Source organism: Ambystoma mexicanum, chromosome 5p, assembly GCF_040938575.1.
Source record: "Ambystoma mexicanum isolate Mex_15411 chromosome 5p, UKY_AmexF1_1, whole genome shotgun sequence".
NCBI classification, from domain to species: Eukaryota; Metazoa; Chordata; class Amphibia; order Caudata; family Ambystomatidae; genus Ambystoma; species Ambystoma mexicanum.
In genome coordinates this window covers 684,898,507-684,914,294 of record NC_090930.1, presented here as the reverse complement: position 1 = coordinate 684,914,294, position 15,788 = coordinate 684,898,507, and the positions used below count along the sequence as shown (strand labels likewise).

At 45.0% G+C, this 15,788-nt stretch overlaps 1 protein-coding gene across 5 annotated transcripts in view; it reads right to left on the bottom strand.

Moving 5' to 3' along the window:
• LOC138481133 (mitochondrial fission factor-like) overlaps nt 1–15,788 on the bottom strand; it is a 417,374-nt gene that overhangs the window by 300,065 nt on the left and 101,521 nt on the right. For all 5 annotated transcript variants that reach the window (XM_069613052.1, XM_069613055.1, XM_069613056.1 and 2 more), the window contains exon 2: nt 2,820–2,929. The gene's annotated coding sequence lies outside the window, so the exon portion shown is untranslated. The remainder of the gene's footprint in view (nt 1–2,819; nt 2,930–15,788) is intronic.

The window sequence follows — 15,788 nt, the reverse complement described above, 5'->3', positions numbered from 1 at the left end:
TTCCTCTGTGCTGGAACTGGCTAATTGGATTCTTCCGTTATAGGTTTCTTGTTTGGTACAGATGATCTTCTTGTTTGGTAACACCTGTTCTCTTACTGCCAATCTGTCTCTCTCCCTGTACTGCCTCAATGCTTTGTCACATGCTCATACCTTAAGACAAAGAAAGCTCACCATTGTCAGGCATCTGGATTGCCTTAGCCTCCACCACCTCTCCCTTAATCAGTTTTTCCTTATCTCCACCTCCCAGCTCCTTTACAGTATCTTCTCCACTTGACTCCTGAACGTAGCCTCCAGCTTTGAAGTTTATCCCAGCTTTGTCCTTTCTCCTTCCTGCCTTCCTCCTTAGTATTTTCTCCAGATTTATCCTACTTGCCTCCTTCCCTCTTGCTTGTTGATGTTCTATCACATCCAACCTTCTCGTTACGTCTCTTTCCAACCAACCTCATCCACACATCTCATTACATCTTCCTTGATGTTTGTTATCTGTTCATCTTGAATATCTCCTTGAACCACCCCTCTCTTCAGTCCTTCCTCCACCTCTGTCTGACTCCTTCCCACTTCCTCTTTCATATTTCTCCCAGACTCTCATGCAATGTCCTCTCCTCCTTCCTTTCTACTTCTCCCACAATCCATCTCTATCCTCACTTTCTCTACTCCTACTTTCCACGCTTCGTCACCACCCATTTCTCATCTACCCCTCCCTCGCTCTCCAGCAAACTCTTAAACTCACTTAACAATTCCCAACACTTTGACCCCTACCATACTGCCTGTTTCTCTTATAGGAGCCTAGGCCTCCTACTAGGCCATCCTACTCAGGGGTGGGAACACCTGAGTGTGCCTACTGTGGCTGTAGAAGGATTGGAGCAGCAGCTGTAAGGTACTGAATTCACATGATTCCAAAAAATCTCCGTCATGGAGTGTAGCAACTTCTGGATGCCGCCGGATTGCTATTGCATTCTCCCTCCCACACTGACAGAGGCCTTGTACTCCCAGAAGCCTTTCAGATGTTCTGCTCACCCTAGGCTTCCGCATACTCGATTTTCCTGTAATGGGGCAATAGTGTAGGGGCTTTCTATAAGTACACATAGGCCAATAAAAGGGGCACATTGATTAAGGGTGTACTGCAGGAGATGGTCAACTGTCTTAGTACTGGGATAATGCGCGATGGTCCGGGAAATTCCCCATATACCTAGTAATGGTCCAACATCACACTGTGGGTGGTGGCTCCCCGCACACACGACCACTGCTTCCACTAACTCCAGGTACAGACTTGGATGTTCGTCAGACTGCCTAACATGGTACTACCCTCTAATCTTTTTACTCTGCCTAAAACAAGCTATTTATAAGCAAAATGTTCTTTGTTTACTGTTAATGTATTTGTCTGTATTGTCTGTAGGCCTCATTACACGGTAGGCGGTAAGGGTTTACCGCTACCGGTAAACCCTTACCGCCTTACTACGAGGTCCCTTTGCGGGTTGGGGAATTTAACGCCTGCTTTTTGCAGGCGTTAAAAACCAACCCGCAAAGGGACCATGGAGCTAATTACGGTACCGCAATTTGCGATGCCGTAATTAGCCCCTTCCCCATTCCCATAGAGCCTATGGGGCAAAAATGGGAATGGGGAAGGGCAATGGGGGAAGGGGGAATTACCGCCCCGCCAACCTTGGAATAGGGCGGTAATTCCCCTTTCCACCAAGGCGGTGGCAGTATTTTACCGGCATGGACCAAGGTACTAATAGCACCTTGGTCCACCGCCATCCGTGTAATGAGGCCCTGTAACTGTTTAAGTGAGCAAAGCACACAAAACCATTCATGTTTACTCACCATTTCCACTTGCATTGGCCCTCCAACAAATACCAGGCACTTCACACTATCCCAGATGGATAGATAAGTGCAGGCCCTGAAGAAACTGCTACTCCATAGTTTTAGTAGTTTGAGCCATTTTTACATAGGAATACTCAAAGCTAGAACTTAGAAATACAGTGGTGTGCTATATGAACTAATTAATGTAACCGTTCACAGTGATTAGAACGACAACAGTTAGTTTGTGGTCCATTAGTTTGACTTTTCATTTTGATGTGTGTGTGGGGGCAGAGGGGGAGTGGTAGTATGAGGAGGATGTGGAGTAAGGTAAAGATAGGTAGGCGAAGGAGGGCCCCCGATTTAAGAGGAAAAACGAACTGTGGTTGTTCTAAACACATAGAACCGGACTAAAAACCTCTTAAGTGCTGAGGGTGGGTATGCTCATCCTTATTGCATAGACACGCATAACAGTTCAGCAGTTAAGGTTTTAGCATATCTTGGGAAGAGCTGACATTACCTAATTCTTCTCTCCCATGAGCCTCTCTCCATGGTTCAAACCCTTAGTATAGTGTGCAATGCAGTACACAAAGGGAGAGACAATATTATTACAGAAGGTGTAGTTCACTGACCAAGTCTCAGCTTTTAACATCTAAAGATGAACATGTTTCCTTAATGCCAGATCCTTACATGGCCCAGTAAAGCTCCCGCCCATCAGGGTTTATTGCTTAAATATGCTATACTGCTGGCGATCCTCAATGTCAGGGGACTGCAATCTTTTTCTCTCCGGATGTTTTGCACTGAAAATCCCACCAGTCGTAGCCAGCATAGTCAATGCTGAAGGATCATGGGAGCCATTGTCCAAAACATCTTTAGAGCGGAGGTTGCAGACGCATGTTTCACTTTGCAATCAGACTGGTATCTAATGCCAGGGGTTTAGTCCGCTACACTCTTACTCATAGGCCACCTTTGTTTCTGCAACTACCTGCTTGCATCCTTTTTAGGGTTCTTTGCCTCACCTTCAGAGCTGTGTCAAGCCAACTATCTTCCGGAGAAGCTGAACGTTTCGGGTTGGTCCGGTTGGAAGCTCCCAGATTCCAGAGGTCTTCTACTCTGTCCTGAATGTTTTCTGAAAGTGCAGAAAATGGTTTTATTAGTTTATCTGTAGACCAGCATCTCATTCATGAATGTGTTGTGGTCAGGAATCCACTGACCACAGTCCTTTTTACTGGTATCTTTAAATTACACTTTATTACATGGTTATGTGTTTAATTTTGCTATAATACCTCCTACTTCATATCAATCAAAGCCAAAATCATTGATGGAATTGTTACATTTTCACTTCAAACATATAGTGAACAAAATGTCCTATTCCAATACCAATCATACGGTAGTCCATCTTGTTGGAAATAAAGGAGGAGATGCTTAAAGCCTTTGACAACAGCCGCAATGTCATGAGTGACTGCCACCTCGACACCGGGGCTTTGCTTTTACGTTAGTTTTACTTCAGTTCATTTCATTGAATTAAAGTGACCCAACACTACATCTCACAGGGGGCAATTGGTGGAGAGGAGAAGTAAAAGTCCAGTACTGGGGCACAGTGTCCCTTGTGGAATGGAGTTCAGACAACCCTAACTGGAGGTCTAATCCTGCTCAACTTGTAAGCTGTCTTTGGCACTCTATATCAGCATGTACACCACACTATGGTGGTAACTGTGATCGCCTCCAAATGAATGATCTCCTTCCTTACAGACAGAACAGTACAAGTGAAGATCTGACAATGCCCCTCTGTCTCCCAAGGGTCAGCACTGTTTTCTGGCTTCCCTTATGAGACTAATTTTCAACTGCATTGAAGGCACCTTAATTCTCAACCGGTCAAAAAGGAACATGGAAATCACACTCAAAATCACACCTGCTTCTTGAATACCCAAGAGTGGGTGAGCAACAACAACGCATGCGTAAGACATACTAGAACACATTTCTTTGCTATGCACCATCAAGCAGCCAGCTTCCCTATGAGTAAAGAAAGCTGGACATGTGGGAGTCATATTCATTTTCACCCAGTACCAACTCCACCTACTGAAAAAAAGTCAAACCTATTTTTCTTCATCCCAAGAGAGATATAATCGTGGGCTTCATGATAACTTGGCTGGGCTACTGTAAAAGCATGTATACAGGTCTGCCTAAAAACTACTTAGACAACTATATCACCTACACAATAGAGCAACTGGCTTGATACGGGTATTGAAGAATGAACACTGCATCAGAACTTCCCTGAATTCCCTACGCTGACTGATAAACAAAATATGTCCAAACACTGAGCCCCATAATGAGTTTAGCTGTCGTGGTAAAACATCTAGTATGTCAGAATTGCAGATGTTTTGCCACTCTGCCAAATTGTAAGATTCCAAACAGAATCTCATGAAAACTGCCTGCTTTTGCGTGGAGGCAATTTCCTCCACACAAAAGAAGTACAGAAGGTGATATTACTGCATGCAGTAATATGGCATTTATGCACGGAGGCATATGGAACTCTAAGATGGGGAATAACTGACCCAGAATCATGCAGACCTTCACCATTGCCACATGTATTACTGATACATTAGTTTGATGGCATTACTAAGGGTAATACTATGAATAAAGTAATGAGGCACAGACCTTAAATACCGGGATGCACTGTCTAAGCACCACTCCCATAACAGAAACCTGATATTAGCAGCATCAGAAATGCTTCACTTTGTGAACTTCAGAAAAAATACACAACAAGAGACTAGTGATCAAAACCCACCCACAATAGTTGAACACGCTACCTAGTGACATGGGATTCCAATAAGAGTATTTGTAATTTTTTACATAAAACCCGCATTGCACTTCTGCACTCAATCCAATCTGCTAAACAGGTCCCATATTTGTCGCTCAGATAGTGGAATGCCTCGCTCTGCCTGGTTGCCAACTCTACCTCACTGTTCAAACCCTGATCAATCTGCTCACCCTCTTCTCTGCAAATCCCATTTCTACCAGGCGGTCAAAAGCAACTAACCTCATGCTGCATTGACTCTCCACGACCTAATAGTGAGCACCCACACATGGTGCCCATGGGATAGGACTGTGGTTGAAAGAAAAAACACAGCACCAACAAGGGGCGCCAGTGAGAAGGCAATATGGGTTACGTATGGTCACTGCTTTCAAATTGCTGTAGTGCAGATGTGGTTTATGGTTGTTTACATTTCTTTGCAAAAAAGGGTGAGGATGTTCATCGTGAATTCGCATTAGGAACCATGGTAGACTCCGTCCACTCACAAAGTTGGGAGATTGGAGCATCCACATCCAAGCCTCTGTCTCCGCCTCCCCGTAGCATCTAACAACTCGGCCGAACTCTTTAAACTCTGCAAGGAGCTGGCCAATCCTGCTGCAGTCTCCACAACTCCTGCACCCTCCCAGGCCCTGTGCACGGCCCTGGCTTCTCCTTTCATCTCTAAAATGCAAGACATCCTGTCCTCTCTCTCTTCCTCTCCCCCTCCTCCCTGCTTTTCCTCTGGCCCTTCTCCGGCCACCTCTCCTCCCTCCTTCTCTGCCTTTCCCCTATTCTCTGCAAACAAGGTTGCTAGACAAGTCCGATCTATGAAAGTCTCGTCAAAACAGGTTCACCCCTGTTCCTTCAAAACCATCAAGGACCACATTGACACCCTGGCTCCTGCTCTGGATGACTCCTGCAAACACTCTTTCACCTCTGGAGTCTTCCCATCCCCCCTGAAGCACTCCCTTGTGCACCCTCTTCTTATGAAGCCCTCTGCCGACACTTCCTGCCCTGCTAACTATCGTCCAATCTCCATCACTCCTTTCCTCGGAAAACTCCTGGAAAAGCTGGCTATCTCCCAGCTTAATCTTCACTCTGAATCTGTTGGCTATCTCCATGACCATCAGTCTGGCTTCAGAGCTGCCAGAAGCACAGAAACTGCTCTCCTGAACATCCGTGAAGGCCTGCTATCCAACCTCGATTCCAACACCCCTTGTGTCCTCATCTTACTTGATCTCTCTTCTGCTTTTGACATGGACAACCACGCCAATCCTGCTCAACTGTCTCCGTGATAACCTGGGTATCACTGATTAGGCCCTAGCTTGGCTGACCGCCTTCCTTTCCGATCGACCCTCCCATGTCCAACTTGGAACCTTCCTCTGCTCTATCTCTATCTCTATCTCTACCTCTACCTGCGGTGTTCTCCAGGGGTCTAACCTCTCTCCCTGGATGTTTAACCAATACCTGGCACTTCTTGCCCACCACATAGCCACTCTCTGCCCCAGCTTTCAGTGTTATGCGGATGATACTCAACTCATTTTCAGGCTCCCCTCTGCCACCTCCTCTCCTTCTCTCCTCTCTGTCTGTCTGCCATCCAGTAGTGGTGTGCCGCCAATGATCTCTGCCTTAATGCCAGTAAGATCAAGATTCTCCTCATCGGCACACCAGCCCCCACCTTTCCAGTCACTCTCTGGCCGGCCTCCCTTGGCCCTCTTCCTGATCCCACATGTGAGGCTAAAAACCTTGGGGTCATCTTCGACTCCACACTTTCCTTCTCCCCTCACATCTCTGACGTCTCTAAGAAGTCACACTACCTGCTGCAGCTCCTCAGAGGTATTCTTCCCTTCCTCTCCTTCCCCGAAAAGCTCACTGTCTCCAGAGCTCTGGTTCTCTCCAGGTTTGACTACTGCAACAGCCTCTTTCTAAATCTACCTGCTTCTACTCTCCGCCCTCTGCAACTTATCAAAAACAGGACTGCAAGACTTGTCCTAGGCCTCAGACCCAGGTATTGTATCTCTCCAGGACTGAAATCTCTGCACTGGCTCCCAGTGGCAGTGGGGATTAAGTTCAAACCCCTCTGCATTGTCCACAGGGCCTTCTGGGGCCTGGCACTCCAATACCTCCAACTCTCTCTTGCTTAATATCTTCCTTCACAAGCTCTCTGCTTACCTGCCTCCAACTCCCTCAGAGTTAGTCGCTTCTCCAAGCACCAAGTTGGTGGTAGGAATCTTTCTTCTACTGGGGCCTCCCTCTGGAACAGCATCCTTGCCCCTCTGAAATTTGAAGAGAACCATCTCTGGTTCCGGAAGCACCTCAAGGCCTTCCTCTTTGCTTCTGCTTTCCCCCCTCTCCCCTGCTGATCTCCTGGCTGAATCTGAATTTGCACTGGTTACCTGGTCACCCTCTGATCTCGGGCCCAGGTCTGCACCCCACCAGTTGCACACCTGCACTGACCCCATGCCAACCCTTGCACTTGGGTACTGTTTCTATATCCCTACAGCCCCTACCAGCACTTGACACCTGATGTCTGCACTTACCCTTGCAATGCCACCAACTGGCCGCACTTTTATGTATTGTCCTTAGTTATTGTCTTTATTTATTTATTGTCTTTATTTATTTCACTGTTATCCTTTGTTCTGCACTGCCCCTCCCCTTTCCTCTTCACTTTTCCCCTTCCCCCTCCCCTGCACTTGCGCGATCTTAATGTCACCTGGCCTAGTAGGATTGCTGTCCATGTTTCCCCTCTGTTTCCCCTTCCTTGCCTCGTTGCGCCTTGAAACACTTGTGTATAGGCGCGTTATAAATGCCATATCATATCATATCATATCTGGTGCCATTACACAAGCTATCCTCAACGTACACCCCTGAAACCTGTCGTTCTGGTTCTATAAGATGCTATAGTGGTGAAATGACAGCCACAGGTATAAGACGGATAGAGCACATTTAATGTTTATAATTTAAGATTTCAAGTATGTTATGTGTAATGATTTGGGATTTTTGTATATAATGCTAGCGCCATTAAATGAGTTGACATGCATGCCTCATCACCAGCTTTTTGAAGAAATGTGTTTGAAATAATTATTCACCGAAGCATCTATTAAGACTCTTTTTACTAATGGTTGGACTAGGCAATAATGAGGTAGTCAGAATCCAACTGAAGGGAAATATATATGTGGTCATGTACTAATTCCATCAACCAGCACAGGGAGATTCCCCACAATCCTTCCACACATCGCAACACCCATGAATGCTGCAGGAGAGCCCACTTCCAACAACTTTAATATCAAAGACCTGCTCCATTGCTTTCTGTGGTTCCCCACTTCTATCATACGTTAATAGCACTCCCCCTCACTCAGCCGGGACTTTACTATGGACATCCTCCTCCCACCACGTCCCCTCCACTCAGCATCAATAACTGAAGATACAAAACACTTATTTATTCTTATGGCCTCAATGGAAACATCTATTTGTAATTCTACAGAAAAAAGAAAGCAAATAGGCCACAGCAATTCATAACCCCCCAGTTAAAGCCTCTTTGTAAAGAAGGCATCAAATCAAGGAGAGAGTGAAAGAAATTACTCACCAAAAACATGCTCAAATAAGATTTCCAATAGGGCCACCAGCATTTTCTAATCCCTCCACCTGAGTTCTGAACTTTAAAAGCCTCTCTCCCTTTTAAATCAAGGCACAGAAGCACCTGACCACCCCAGCCAGTCAGGGTGCAGACAAATGGATTTACCGTTACTGCCACTTGATACGGCAGAATTACTGCGAGATTACAAGTGGTGGGATGGCGGTGTTAGTCCCCATTTATGGAGTCCAGGGATATAGAAGAAAAATCTGTTTGAATGTAAGCATGGCGTCTCTTCTAAATAATACACACCTGGAGAAGTCTACTGATTACTACATGTCTTAGCATATGTACACATAGGGCCTCATTAGGACCCAGGCGGTAAGGGGTTTACGGCGGCGTAAACAGCGCCGACCCTTACCGCCTGATTCCGAGGTCCCTTACCGCCATGGAGGTTTTAACACCTGCTTTTAGCAGGTGTTAAAATCCATGGCGCTAAGGGACCTTGTTGTTAATTATGCCACCGTAATTTACGGTGGCGTAATTAACGCCTTCCCCACTCCCATTATGCCCTATGGGGCAAAAATGGGAATGGGGAGGGGTAAATGGGTTAATGGGGACTTACCTCCCCAGTCACCTCGGAATGGGGCGGTAAGTCCGCCAACCACCATGGCGTAAACGTAGTTTACGCCATGGTGGTAAAGGTACGATCCAGGCGGTAACTTACCGCCTGGGTCGTAATGAGGCCCATAGCCAGTCATTACGTACCTATCTAAGGGATAGCATAAGACTGTGAAAACTGAGGTGTGATTCTGTAGATGGCAGACTATTACTAACCCCGGACCCACTGTACCTGAGGGGGCTAGAAATAAGGATATGAGCCTTGGACTATTCAATAACATGAAGTTGCCACAACCATCATCTTACTTTCAAAGGAATTCAGACTATGGGCCTCATTACAACCCAGGCGGTAAGTTACCGCCTGGGTCGTACCTTTACCACCATGGCGTAAACTACGTTTACGCCATGGTGGTTGGCGGACTTACCGCCCCATTCCGAGGTGAGTGGGGCGGTAAGTCCCCATTAACCCATTTACCCTTCCCCATTCCCATTTTTGCCCCATAGGGCATAATGGGAGTGGGGAAGGCGTTAATTACGCCACCGTAAATTACGGTGGCGTAATTAACAACAAGGTCCCTTAGCGCCATGGATTTTAACACCTGCTAAAAGCAGGTGTTAAAACCTCCATGGCGCTAAGGGACCTCGGAATCAGGCGGTAAGGGTCGGCGCTGTTTACGCCGCCGTAAACCCCTTACCGCCTGGGTCCTAATGAGGCCCTATATGTATTCCAAGAGTCACTGACATTATCTGGATTAATCTCGGGATATTAACATCATCTTTAACTTTATTATGCAAAAATAAGATGAAAACAGTTATAGCTGTGAGAATGTCTGAAATTAAGAATACACACAGCAGAGGGGCGTTTTTTGTCATCTGCCGAGGTATAAATATGACGTCTTCATGTCATTATGGTAGCGCGTCACGTCATAAGAGGATAAGAGGATACCATTGTGAAATCGGCTGTAAACAGTCCAGGGATTTATAGAACCGTTCGTTGTTTTGACCACATCAGATTTGGGGCACACTGTTAAGTAATCTAATGGAACAACGCTCTGACTAAAGTCAGACTACTTTAATTTAACAGGTTCCTATGAGCAAACTGGATTTGAAGCGACTACTACCTTTGGGGTGAATACTTTCAGACTCTGTTGGGAACACCTTATCACACTTGTTTCCTGACAAGGGTAAGATGATTGATTCCACTTTACCTTCTAATAACTGACATGATGTTTTTGACCATTCTTGACTTACCGAATAGCGATAACAGAGTATTTTGACCAGTTATCCTTTTCAGGTCTACTGCAATAGAGTCACCATTGAACCAACCAAGGGGAAATCAGTGACATGCTTGAGGGGTGCATACACCCTGAGAGAGAATATTAGACAGAGCTTTGAATTCACTAACATTTTACACCCCCCATTGAATATAAGACCACTGATCTGCCTATTTTGATAATTCATTATCTAATATGAACTAGGGTCTACGTCTATGTCACATGCTACATATTCTTTTAACTTACTAGGCTCTGAAATTGTGCCTGGAAACTCGGCATGGCCCAGTAACTCAGAATAAAATGTCAACAGCTTTGACTGTATAACTTTGACCTACACCAGGTGAATAATAATGTCATTTTATTTTGTCATTTATTTATTTACAGCGCACATAACCCATAGGTATCTAGGTGCTAGTTTCATTTGCGCGCTCTTTTTTTTTTTTTCTTCAAGTGCGGTGTGCTCAGCATAGCCTTGCTTCCAAGACACGTGCATTGCCACAGAGCTATTCTCCCGTCCCAATGGACCATGATAGATTCTTGTTTGATATTATTACTAGAAACAAGTTTGTAAATATTACTCTACTAAAACTACTTTACTAAAATAGTTTGTTCTCTATTTGAGTTCTGTAGATCCCTGTGCGGGTTCTCATATGAAAGAAAGTAGATCAATAGCTCCCGAGGAAGGGAATGTTTTTTCCTGAAAACGCATAGAGCAGACGATTTCAACTTGCTGATAGTGGGAAAAAAAACTATTCTTTGAAAACGTATTTGTTCAATGAACACTGATTATATAAATAATTGATTTTGGAAAAAGATCTTTGAGTGAATGGTTTCTATTAAACTGACTTTAAAGATACCCATAACTGTTGATTGTTATAAATGCACTTCAGGTGTGCAGGGGACGGGAGTGTTCCACAGATTGTGGACACCTCTTGGTTTGCCTTGAATGTGTTACAACCCAGTGTCTGGGTTGGTTCTCTCCCCTGCACCCTTCTACCGGATTTAAAGTAGTAATCTAGATTAAACATAGGGGTGCTCCTGACTATTGGATAATGTTGCATTATTATGTGAAAAGCAAATATGAGTTTTTTCTTATATGGAAATACTGGCATATTTTGGTGCAGCCGGCATGGAAATGTATGGGCAAGGCCAGTCTGAAAATAGTTTCATGCTGGCTTATATTGTGGGCAAAGACATCATGAAAATGTGTTACTTGTGTGCACCGTTGGTCACGTGCATCTATTGGATTTGTTCATGAGCTTACCTACAAAAACCAATTACAAACTGTTTGGCTTTTTACCCAATTTTCCCAAAAAAGTGTGCTGTAAAATGCACCATTTTAAGCCATTATTTTAAAAAACAATTCTTGGGGGTAATCCTTCTTGATCGGTTTGGGCTCACTCATTATGCTCGATCGCTCTGGCATATTTGGGGGATATATTTACATCCCTCCAATTAAAAAAATCACCAGCCGCCACTGGGATTTACAGCCAGAAACTGAAAACTGCAAACACTTCTATGGGGGCAGCGTGAGATTTCTACAACCATTGCTGAAGAACCAAGTAAGCAGTGTTCTACTTTCCCCTGGCGCCTGTAGGTGATATTTCATCTGATAAACAGACTGTCCTTGGCTATCATTTAAAACTGAGGTATGACTGATAGCTCTTCTGTTAAACTGACTCTTTTTGGCTGGCTATTATCTAAAGCTGAGGTGGAAGTGATGTCAATTCTGCTAAATACCACCTGTTAACTACTCATCATTTTGAAGGTGTGCTGGGAGTGATATCTGCTTGAGTTAAAAGAATGCAGGTCCTTGCTGAGTGCAAAGTGCATTTTTAAAAGTGGTGAACGTGAATAAACATTTAAGGATGTATATTAACTTGACGCAAAACATGTATTGTCTTAAAGATATTTATTGTCAAATTTGTTTTAGCCAGCTTGGTAGAATCTAGATATATTTAAATCAGTTTGGCTTGTTGGCGCCTATTTGATGTGCCACTCCCCGCGCCCCTCTGTTGTATTTGTACGACCTGCTTTACCCTCCAATCTGATTTCTAGTGCTTGCTCGCTCATCCTGTTTTCAAGCATGCTGCTGGCCGTTTGGTTCTGAGGGGGTGGGAGCATTCTTACCTTTCTAGCCAGCTCTCCCTGCCATCTCACTGTCTTTTCACTCTGCTGCTGTCCTCTTCCTTCACCCGCACTCTGTGCTCACAATTCGCCTTCCATTGCCTCTCAGCCTACAGACTTCTAATTCCTATGTGGCACCGCCACAAGTCCTTGTCCGTCTTCTGTTTCACTGCTCCTCGTCACAATCCTAACCGGTCGCATGACAGTATGCAACACTCACATTTTTTTCCCTTCTGGCAATTGCCATGTTGTTATACTGGTATGACAGCCCATGCAGTTGGGCCTGTGTAACTGATGTTGTCATCCCTTCTCTATCATTAAGCATCCTCGGCTTCACCTTAAACTCTTAGCTCGGAACGCCTTTATGTTACTTCAAATCGGAATGTGTCATTCACAAATTTGAGCCTATGACTGAGCACCTGATCTTTCAATCTTTTTTTCAGCTAGAATTTCATAAGTTTCCATTTTAATGCTACGATTGAATGACTAAATAGTTCTACTTTAAATTGCTGATGAGTTTCAAACTGACTATCTTGGACCTTTATTCTGGTAACCGGCCCAACCTGTCTTTCACACGACCCCAGCACCAGGATTTTGTATCCACTGGTCAGCACCAAAACTACACGGCATGGCAGGAAGTAGTCTACCAGATGAGCGTCCCTGCCTCAGAGATCTCCCCCTCTAACATCGGGGGAGGTCGAACTGCCCAATTTTGAAAGCTCGGTTGGAAGATCCCTTGCTGGGGTGATTCTTACCGTGGCATACATTTTGTAAGCAACACATTATGGTCTACATCACCCCTCAGGTATGCAAGATCTACAGCAGGAGGACACAGTCACGCGTTCCATATCAAGCCCAGCTTTAGCCTTCGGATACAAGCATTTATACTGTACTCTTTCAAGCAGTGGGAAGTAACCTTATCAATGGCTGCGTGCAACATCACAAAGTATTTCTTATCTGATCATTGCCAATGTAAGAAGCAAAATGAGACCTAGCGATGCCAAATGGAGGTCCACCGGGTTTATCATTCCTTTGGGTTACATTGTTGCTCTTGTTCATTGTGGAATAACATAAAATTCATGTGTAAAACATTTTACGCAAGAATTTTACATTACTCCCCATTTTAATGCATCTGCATGTCCGCCTCCCACTTCTCTCTTCTGCCATACAAATAAGAGAGCGTTTGCACCAGCATGGCATTTTCATGGTAGCCTAAATGCTGTGAACTCCTAAGGAATCTGCCTACTTTTACGCCAGCAAATAACAGCGGATTCTATAGTCCATTGAAAACACTGCCTCACATGCGTAAGTAGAAGGTGCTGTTTACTCAAAAATCAATGGAACGTGATACATTGATTTCGCTTGTTTTTTACATCTCCCTTTTGCACCTTGCAGTGCAATATACTGGGACTCGGAAATTGAACCCCAGTGTTTCATGGAACTTGCGAACTCCTTGAGAAAAAGAGGTGGGTAAGTGGGGGTGCAGGTCATCAAAATCTGAACAATATCATGATCAGTCCATAGTGGGAAGAACATGTAGTTTCTTCAACTCATAAGAACTTGAGACACTGCCAGGTCCATTGTGTTGCTCACCGAACGGGTTGGACCATGAATAAACTGAACAATGTGGAGTCCAATAGGTCTGTCTACTGTTTCCCCTTTGCGTCATTCACAAAGAAACCGCGAGCTGGAGACCAAAATAACAGGAAGAATTTAATCAATCAACTGAGACATGAAAAACATGTATGTCCAGGTAGTCTATTCACAGAAATGAATGGCAGATCGTGATTCCCATATCTACGGCCAAATGCATGGTCACATACTCAAATTACTCTATCCCTGATGCTTTCCTTAGGAGGTATATAAATGCCCTAAATGTCATAGGAAAGCATCAAAGTCCAGGCAGTGAAAGGGGTTTACTTAGACTGCGAAGGAGGACCAAGCCTTGCAAAACGGAAAAATCACAGCTGTCCCTCCATGTGAGCTATCAGGCCTTTGAAAATCTGCAAGGTAACCTTCAGCTATTGTCAGTGTATGTGCGTTGATAGCACAATGGACACCCACGGGAGCTCTCAATTGCACAAGCAGAATAGGTTTCCTCCCTGTTAAGGGAGTACTGCTTTTTGTAGTTTAGGTCAAGGGCCTGCAGCTCTCCAGATCTTTTGCACTACGATTCCCATGATCCCTCAGCATTGACTGTGCTCCGGTGGCACATAGGACTTGTATTTTAACGCATCTGGAGAGCCAACGGTTGCAGACTCTGGTTAAAGGGAATAAATCAAGAAAGGATCCATTTTGTAACAAAAGGGTCATGGCTGCGCTGCTTAAAGCAGTATTCCCATATAAGCTGGGGCGGGTGTGAAGCGGCAGAATGAGAAAGAGGGAGTCTTTGAACTGGAAACGTTCAGAGGAGAACTCCAGGGCCAGGGTCCACTTGTGATTGGTTATGTTATGTTACTTTGCATTTAGATAGCGCCTTATGTACCATTGGTATGGTCTCAAATTGGTATGGTACGTTACAAATGCCATATCAATTCATATCATATCATATCAAGGCGCTGGTAGGTTGAACGCCCTCGGGAACCAAAGTTCAAGTCAGTAGAGAGAGTATAGAGAGTCAAAGGTGCGTGTGAGCACCGGATATGTGTGCAGCTGGTGTGGAATTTGTGTGATAGCTACTTCTTAGCGTTAAGTGTGGTGGTTGAGAGATCAGGAGTATGGGTTCGTTCTGGCAGGTTTTTATCCAGACCAATTCTGGTTGCGTTAGGCCTGAGGAGAACGCCTATGCTGGAGGGTGAGTAACCAGCAGTGTTTAGTTAGAGTGATGGGGAGTATGAGGCAGATGATGGTATAAGAACAGCTATACCACATGGTGTCACAGTATAGCTGTGTTCTAGTTGAGTGGTGGTGTAAAGACGAGAGTAAGCGTGGAGATGTGATATGGTGGTTTACATTAGGGGTTTGAGATCGGGCCCACTCCGATAGTTCCATGTACTCTATTCGTTCTCGTTTCTCCTGGGTCATCCGTTTCACCTGGTTCATCGGTTCCACCCAGTTTATTTGTTCCACTCACATACTACACTTGCTCCAACCCCATACTTCCATACTTTCTTCGTTCTAATTACATTTTTCATTTAGTCGATCCACTTCACCTGTTCCATCCACATACTTTAATCGTTCTATTCAATATATTTGACCATTTTGTCCACACACTTCACCTGTTCCTTCCTCATACTTTACCCGTCTCATCTATATACATTGCCCGCTCTTCTAGATCCATACTCTGTTTCTGCCACCCACTACCCATTTCCTCCCTTTACTATATCCATTCCTTACAACCACTTCTTCCGTTCATCCACATACATCACCCGTTTCCTCCACGTTCGACACCTACTCTGCACTCTCCACCCGCTCTGCACTCAGCATCCGCTCCTCGCTCCGCTTTCTACACCCACTCCGCTTTCTACACCCGCTCCGCACTCTACACCCGCTCCGCCCCCAACTCTGCACTCTACACCCGCTCTGCACCCTACACCCCGCTCTGCACCCTACACCCGCTCCGCACCCACACTATACTCTACATCCGCTCAACACCCTA